We start from the raw sequence: 9,341 nt of genomic DNA, 5'->3' as shown, positions 1-9,341 counted from the left end.
GTGACTCTGATACCTCCTCTGATGGGAGCTCCCTGGTGGTGGAGGACCCTAGTGGGCCCACCCATTCTGTGTCATATTCTGCCACCCCATTCCATCACTGCCCTCCCAATTGCTCCCCACCCAGTTGCCCATGCCCACTCACCCAGAAGGGTGGGCATCTCCTCCGCCCCAGTCACCTCATCCCCTGCCCCAGTCAGCCCTGTTGCCTTCATGGAGGAGGCTATTGACCTCCTAAGGACCATCTCTGTAGGGCAGACAACCATTGTGAATGCCATCCAGGGGCTAGCATTCCAGATGCAGCACTGCAATGCATACCTGGAAGGCATTCACGGTGCCATGTCTAGCCTACAGAGATCTTTTCAGGCTCTGATCTCCTCTTTGACAGCAGCCAGTGTCCCTGCTCTTTCCGTTCCCCATCCAACCACCTCTACTCCTTCCAGCACCCCACTCCCTTCATCCATCCCAAGCACACGTTCAGACACCCATGCAAACACCTCAACACACAAGAAGCACACAGAGAAACACAAGCACCACACTTCCCACCACAGGCATACACACAGTCAACATACAAAGGCACACACAACAACATCCACTTCCCCCAGTGTGTCCACCTCTCCCGCCTCCCTGTCTGTCACCTCAACATGTACACCCACAAGCACTGCACCCTCAGTCACTGCTGCTGGCCCCATTCTTGCAGTCACCACAACATCAGGCATCCAGTCATGCACCCCAGACACCACACCTGCACTCACCACAGCGACATTGACTGACACATGCAGGACACTCACCAGACCTGCAGACACCCAGACAACATCAATTTACACTGGCAGCCTGTCTTGTCCCACTGTCTCCATCCCCCCTCCTTGCAAGACACTCAAACGTTCCCAGACCCCGACACAACACACATCCACCACACCTCAGCATACTGTACAGACACCTGCATCCACATCCAGCACACCTACACCAGTTACAAGCACTCCCTCTACCTCGACTCCCACACCTTACTCCATGTCCACCCCAACTGCCCCTAAAAAACTTTTCCTGTCCCTTGTTGACCTGTTCGAACCCACTGGCCCACTCCGTCTCGTTCCTAAAAGTGCCCATCTCCTTGCCCTGTCCACTCCTTCCTCCTCTAAGTCGGCCCCAATCCGCCCTTCCCATTCCTGTGTCCCTTCCACCGAAAGAAAGAAGCCCGATGGTACCCCAGGTCCATCTGCCACCCACCGTCCAAACCCTCTATCCCACCTTTCAAGAGCAAACCCAAACCCCCTCCACCTCCTAAACGTAAGCCCAAGACCCTTCTCCCAGACGTAAGTCCCCACCCCGCCACTCCTGGCCCTGTTGCCTGAGGTGTCTGGCTGCCCGACTGATGTCCCTTTATGGTGGAGTACCATGTGCACATGTGGGAGTCAAGTTTGGGCCATTTGGGCCCTTCAGGCTTTTTTCTCATGGACTGGCCAATGGCCTTATTTGGACATTACTTTTTACTGTTCTATTAAAGTTTGTGTGCCCTGTGGTGCTGTTGGCACAAGATGGAGACGTAGTTCATCGTTTCATTGTGGGGGTGTGGTGTGCACATGTGTGTACTTTGGGCAGGTTTTTTTGGCTTGTGTCGGGTAAGTATCTCTTGTTCTAGTGTGTATGGCTTGTGATGGTGTGAGGGGTTGGGAGTGCGTTGCAGGGTGGGTGGGTGTGTAACTGTGCCCTTTCCTCCCTTGTTTACTAGGTTGCGGTACTTACCGTCGCAGTCTTCGTCGGTTGTCACGGCCGCGGAGATATATTGCAAGGAGCAGGACTGCCATTATTTGCAACTCTCTCTCCATGCCTGCTTCAGTGTGTTGTGTGTCCCTACGGTGAGTGTTTCCTTTGATTTGGTTTGTTTCTGCCACGTCCCACCCTGGAATTGAAGGCAGTCTTCTGCTTCATTATTTGTTGGGCGGGTGGGGCCTTTCTGTCAGCCTGTCAGTGGCCTCTTCCGTCGTTGTCGGTGCTCCAATGCTGGTGGTGTGTGTATATCCCGCTGGATGTTTCTCATGTGCTTCATTATTTGGAGGTCCGGACCGCCGGCGGAATGGTGATTGCCGCCATGTTCATAATGACCACCTAAGTTATTATTAAAGAGAGCTCTGTAATCACAAAGAGCATCAATTGTGGTCTGACATTTAATATAAAAGTGTTACACATCTAAACGCCAAGCAAGGGATCATGTGAACAATGTAAACAAACAGTTGTCTGTATACAGAGCGTGCAGAGTAGAATTAACATTTTAAAGTATAGTCCAAAACAGAACATTTTCTGTTCTGGACTATCTTAAAACTGCAGTTTGTAATATGCTTTCTAGTACTGCAAAACGTACTGCAAAATGCAATTCATAAACTACTTGCGGAGTTTTACAAGTCGTCAGTCCCTACACTTATGTGTGTGGAGTTCTCTTGTGTGGAGTTCTCTGCCATGACTACAGAATGTAATGGTACAAAGAACTCCTCACAAATAAGTATAGGGAGTGCAAAGTTGTAATACTCCACACATAGCTTGTGAATTCCAAAAATTAGTCAACCTAATATAAAGTGTGAATTTACCTTTAGGAGTCAGTCCTTCAGTGTTACATATTAATGAAAACTGGTTCTCTAAATGGAGTATTAACACAAATTGCAGTCTTGAACCGCACATTGAACTGTTCTCATGTTTTACACAGACATTATACACAGATGCAGTCATAAACTATGCCAAATTTTCACAGATTGTCAACAGCATATACTATCATGTCTGAGTTGTGGACTTTTACAGGTCAGGTACCTTTGATGAAACTAATTTAAATTGACATCACTCAAAAACTAAGAAGAAGTGTACCACTAATTGGTAAATAAATATTCCTCAGTGGTCAGGAAACTTGCACTGCAGATATCTCTATAACAAGAATCTGGGCATCACTCCAAATTACCCAGCAACTACTGGCTAGCACCCCAGCAAATGGCAGGATGAGATGATTTAGAGTGTATTAAGCAGATATAAAAATATGTTTGTTACTAATTATAATACCGGCCAACCAAACTTTTCGCCTTTGCCCGTCTATTTTTCTGACTTTTTTTTTGTTGGCCTTAGGACTCTGTGAACATTACCACTAGTAGCCAGTGTTAAAATGCTAGTTGGTTCTTTGCTACTGCGAAGTCTACCACTCCCGTAAGATAACATTGGGTTATCTTATTACAGTTAATAAGTGCTAACTTTTGTTTAGGAGTAGATAGGAAAGTCACGTTTGGAGGAATTGTAATTTAAAATCCTCTTTCAATAAAGCCAGATTTTTAGTCCCAATTCCTAAAAGGCCACTTTTAGAAAGTGGCAGTTTCTACCCTAATCATTTAGTATCTATGGCCTGCTCCTGGGTCACATGACTAGGTGTGTGTGGCAGTTAGCCTTTGTATATTTCTCCCAGACAGGCACAAAATAGAACAATTAGTTGTGCCTGGATGACCATCTTGGGCAGGATGGAGGGGCCGAGCTATGAGCTGCACACTTGCACTTCAAAAGGCTATGCCCTGCTCTCACATAAAAAACTTCACATTAGCCTTTTGTGCCTGTAGCCAAGCTGGAGCCAGGACGGGGAAATAGGAAATTCCAGACTTCTCTGTTGGGCGAAGGCTGCAAATGTTTCTCCCACTTCAAAGAGGAAACCAGGTATAAAATGGGACCCTCAGACCCACTCTTCATTTAACTTTCTGGACCTGAAAAAGGACTCTCAGGACCGTCTGCTGCAGAGACCTGTTATGTACTCCATAAGGCTTCCTTACGGCATCAAGAGAGACTGCTTTGCTATCTGAAGCCTGTTTGTGCCCTCAAAAGGTGCCCTGTTGTTTGAGACTTGCTCTTCATCTTGAATCCAGGACTCCATGAGTAACTCCAAAGGTATGATGGCTGTTCTCCTGATCAGAGACTCAGGGACAGCGAAGAATCCAGCTATCTTGATCCCACATCTAAATCCAGCCTAAGTGAGTCCTGGATCCTTGGAGGTGGTGCAAAAGGTTTCCAGATAGCCCAGATCAAAAACATGGGAATTTTTTGGCCAAAAAGTGCCCAGACCTTTGATAGGAGACTGGGACCTACCTGCTCATTGATTCACCCAAGGCGCATTGCGGGTTCACCTGACTCTGCTGCAGCTCCCGCTAAGTTCTTCTCTGCAGAAACTACGCCTGTTCAGTAGCTCCTCATAGAAAGGGTATCCATCCTCATGGAGTCGTCATCAGCTACAGTCTGCAGCTTCATCCCACTGGAGAGTTTTGACTTCCAAAAAAGACCCTTAGGGCCTCATTACCAGTTTGGTGGTCAGACCACCATGGTGGCAGCCGCCAAAAAAAAAAGCCATGTTGGTGGTCATACAGACCTCCGTATTACAAGGCACACAGGCAGGACTAACAAAAGTCAGCCACAAATACAAGACTGCCAATGTCGCGGAGGGGTTGAAATAAGTGGTCCAACCACCAGCACCAACAGCCCGTCGACCAACCACTGAACATATTACAAGTCAAATGTCACAGTGGAAGTTCTGCCATGATGGTCAACCAACGGCGGTCCAAACCACATTGGTTCGTGGTCACCACATTAATACAGAACACCTCAATGGATGAATTTGAAAAAAGCACAGCTGACACACATTGCCACACTCAACACACCTGCAAAGCACACTATAAAACACACTCATTCACACACCACAATCGCTTGCATCTACGATGCCAAACAAGGGAGCCAGCGTGCACAACAGAAAAAATACAGAATCAGAATATACCCTTGCAATTTTTCTCACATCACATACCACAACCTACACACTTTTTTTCAAGGGACAGCCATTTTCACTTCCCAAATTCACAAACTCACCGCACCTGTTAATTTCAATCCTTTCCCTTAGCACCACCAGGTCACCCCGGAAAAATCCCTGTTTCACTGAAGATGAGTTAAGAGCCATAGTGGATGAAATTATAAGAGTAGAGTCACATTTATTTGGAGCACTAGTCCAGCACACTACTATCGCCAGTAAAATTGAAATGTGGCAAAGGATGGTCCACAGAGTGAATTCTGTAGGCCTAACCTCATGCACAAGGGATGACATCAGGCAGAGGTGGAACAACCTCAGGTGGAAGGTCCATTCAATGACATCCAGGCACCAGCTGCAGGTCCAGAAGACTGTTGGTGGTGCCCTTTCTCCTCCCTTACAACTCACATCCTAGGAGGAGAAAGTCTTGGCCATTCTGCATCCTGAGGGCTTCACAGGAATACCTGGGGGAATGGAGTCGGGTAGGTCACAACACATAAATATATTGTCAAGCATGCTCACTGCTCACCTTTGACTACCTTTACTGTCACCCCACTCACCAGCCCAGTGACAACCTGTCCATAGACCACTGTCTGGCATCTCATATGAACTAGAATCACCTGGGGGAAAAATGATTGTGTACATTGTGTGTAGTACAGGGATTGACAGCACTACATTTCCCATCAATTCCAAAAACCAGAACAATTCGAAAAAACAGAACAGTGTGTCATACTCAAATTTACCTTGTTTGGCAAATCCCTAGAGAAGTGTACCCACCTGAGAGGATGACATTGTATAGTGTGTGGGTAGTACACACATTGACAGGACTGCTAAGGCCAGGAGGCACTGCTACTGTCACTCCCCTCAGCCAATACAGTATCCTCTGCTCCAATGACCCTTGTCCCTGAACTCACCATTCAAGGTTACTCACCTGTGAAGTTAATATTTATATAGTGTATGGGTAGTACAAGCACTGACATAACTAATAAGGCCAGGAGGCATAGCCACTATCACTACAAACACCAAAACAGTGCTCCTTCCCAGAAGACAACAGTATGTCAACGTTCATATGTTGTGTACTCACTGGGGTAGTTGGCAGCTGTCAGTTATTGTGAAACAGTGAAAGTGACAGGACTGAAACTGACAGCAGGCACTGATCCCATAAATCAAGACTCCAAAACTGTGTCCTCCCCCCCAGAGGCCCTTGTGCACCAAATAATCACTGGAGTGTACTCACCTCAGAGGAAACAATCAATAAAGTTTGTGTAACACAGGGAGTTCATGTCTACAGCTCATAGAAGGCTCCCACACTGTCACTCCAAACACTAGTCAAGTGTACACTTGCCAATATAACTTTCTTTGGGAATTCATACATGAAGTGCACTCATCTGCTGGGGTGACATATAACAACTGCATGAAGTACAGTGAGTGACATGACTGCTAAGCCCAGGAGGCTCTGTCTCACAAAATCCATACACACGCCTAGTGTGCATCTGCCCCAATATCCTTGTTTTTGAACTTGCAATGAAAGTGTACACACCTAGGAGGACAACTGATGTATACTGTGTAGTACTTGGAGCAATATTACTGTAAATACCAGGAGGACCAGTCCCTGTAACTCCAATCATCAGGACACTGTACATATATCACAATGCATCTGTCCGTGAACTCACAAATTAACTTTACTCACCTGGGAGAGACCGAGACAGATCATGCTACACTCTGTGATGTGGCTCAACACCTAGGCCCAAATTAAAGAAAAGTGGTGCTGCATTATATGCAGCACCACTTTTCTTACGCCTCTTACTACCCCCTAACGCCACCATGTGTGCTGTGTATGTTTAATACAATGGTGCAGGTTGGGACAATAACGTCATCATTTTTTACGCTATTGCAGTACGTTGCAAGATTAGTGCCAAAAATGTTGGTGCTAATCCTGCAAAGTACATAGGGTCCATTAAGAATAAAGGTGTGCTCCTGTTTTGTGCATTAAAAATAGCTACTAAAAATGGCTCAGTGGAATTTCATCAATTCAACTGCCCATTTTTGCAGTCCCCCTGAAGGGGGAACACCCCCCTTGCTGATATGATGCCTGGCGCAGGCATAATGTAGAGCAAGGGATTACAAAGTGGTGCAATGCACCACTTTCTAAATCTGGGGCAGCAAATTTGGCCTCGTTGAGCCACATTAACATCATAAAAAATAATGCTAATGTGGCACAAGGAGGTGCTAGGCCTTCTTACATCTGGGCCTTAGATCCATCTTGAGCAGCTAAGCCAGGATGAAATTATTGTGAACACTGATATAAGTGTCTGGTCACACCAAACTTGTTATTGCACTGTAAAGCACATAAGCTGTCAAAATGTCTGGACTGTCATAGTTAAGACAGAGGGCAGTACAACAGTCCCTGATTATGGGTCCATCCCATTACAATGACAAAGCATCAGTGGGTATGATACAACCTATGTCAGTGTTATGGCATAGGCAATCTGGCCTGTAATGAGGAAACACATCTACAGCTACAAACAGGTCATACAGGACCAATATCAGCTTAATGTGAAGGGAGAATGCATGGATTTCACATGTAATAGAACATTAGATTAGGACATATGTCAAGGCCATATGATCGTACAGATGTGACAACTGGACCAACATACCACATCAAACCAGTGTATTGTGCACTTCGTGTTGGCACAGGACTCATACACCCTAAATCTGTGACCAACATTACCTTGATCAATACATGTTCACTTCCTATGTCAGAACAGCATCAGGTACTAATCAATGTCACAACTCTGAAATGCCCACATGAAGATGGCACGGTGAAAGTACCTGGATAGTGAATAACACAAGGAGTTTAGTTTGGGAATTTATACCTATGACCACAATCTCATATCAAATATCAGTGGATACACTTACATTGCAATGAGACTGACACAAACCCTGCAGATAATCAAGGTAGTGAAATGTTCAAGTCTGACTTAGCAACCAAAGCTAGCATGTATATGGGGAAGCATTACAGCCAAAATCTGAAGGAAAAACACCCTAGTCAACACATCCTGAAAATTACAGTTCCTCATACAGTCACAGTTATAACATAACAATGTTTACTTACACTGAGGTAAAATAGTGATTGATGAGATCTGCCCACAAGTCTTCACCTTCCTCCTCATCACTGTCATCTTTACTTGCCACTTCAGGATTCTCACCCAGTGGCAGCGGTGGCTCTCTCTCATCTGGAATGTATGGGATATTCCTTCGCAAGGCAATGTTGTGGAACATGCAGCAGGCCACAATGATCTTACACACTTTTTCGGGTGAGTAGAGGAGGGGCACACCTGTCTTGTCCAGACACCTAAATCTGGCCTTCAGGAGCCCAAGAGCCCACTCCACGACATGCTGTGTTCTGACATGCGTATCATTGAAGCGGACTTCCTCTGACATAGTTGGGTTCCTCACCGTCAACAATCATGGACGGGTAAGCAGAGTCACCTGTTATGGAATGGGACATATGTGCAACTATGAGTCCCTCTCATTGGATGTGTTGTGGCAGACATTGCACACATGCAAACAGGACAGATATGACTTACCTACCAGCCAGGCCCTCCTGGAGTACAGCTGTGACATCAGTGGAGGAATTGCGCTGTTCTGCATAATGAAGTCATCATGGACTGAACCAGGATAATGGACACAGACTTGTGAAATGTAGAGATCTCCCAAACAAACCACTTCCTTTCCTTTGCGATACACTTGTTCATTCCCGTGCGGTTGGACCAAGGCAACATGTGTACCATCAATGGCTCCCACCACATGTGGGATGTGTGCCAAATCATAGAAGTCAGTCTTCACATGGGTCAATTTCTCACATTAAGGAAAGTGGATTTAGCTGTTTCAACACTGCTGAGAGTATATCCTTCAAGACCAGATTGAACATAGGCTGGGACATGCCAGCACATTGGGCCACTGTATTTTGGAAGGACCCTGTGGCCAGAAAGTGCAAAACTGCCAAAACTAGTGCAATGGGTGGTATGCTATTTTGGATGACGAATGGCAGGCATCAAATCTAGCTCTAACTGATGACACAGGTCCACAATTGTTAGCCGATTCAGATGGTTGATCTGGATTATGTGTTGTTCTTCCATGGTCTGAAGGTGTGGCAGTGAACGATAAACAGGAGGTTGTCTGATCATTCCCCTCCGTGGGTACCTAGGTATGACAAGACATGAGTATTGCAATTATTCAAAACGTACAGGATGTATGTCAATGTTAAAAAGTGACAAGGCAGGTATTGAGGTTTGGACATGATACACAGTACCCATCACAACTAATAATCACATGACAGTCAAATGTAACTCCCTTGCTTTAACATACATGTGTCACAACATGTAAATGATCATCAACACTTGTGCTACAAAACATGCCTTTTAGACTGTGACTTGATGCCCCAAGGATTAAAATGAAAAAAATTTTTTTGGGGGGTGGGTTGTGCCCCAATGCAAATTGCCATATATACCTTGCAATGTACAACAATGGTGTT

The sequence above is a fragment of the Pleurodeles waltl genome, chromosome 12 (assembly GCF_031143425.1).
Source record: "Pleurodeles waltl isolate 20211129_DDA chromosome 12, aPleWal1.hap1.20221129, whole genome shotgun sequence".
In the NCBI taxonomy this organism is placed as follows: domain Eukaryota; kingdom Metazoa; phylum Chordata; class Amphibia; order Caudata; family Salamandridae; genus Pleurodeles; species Pleurodeles waltl.
Note: the sequence above shows the minus strand (reverse complement) of the source record.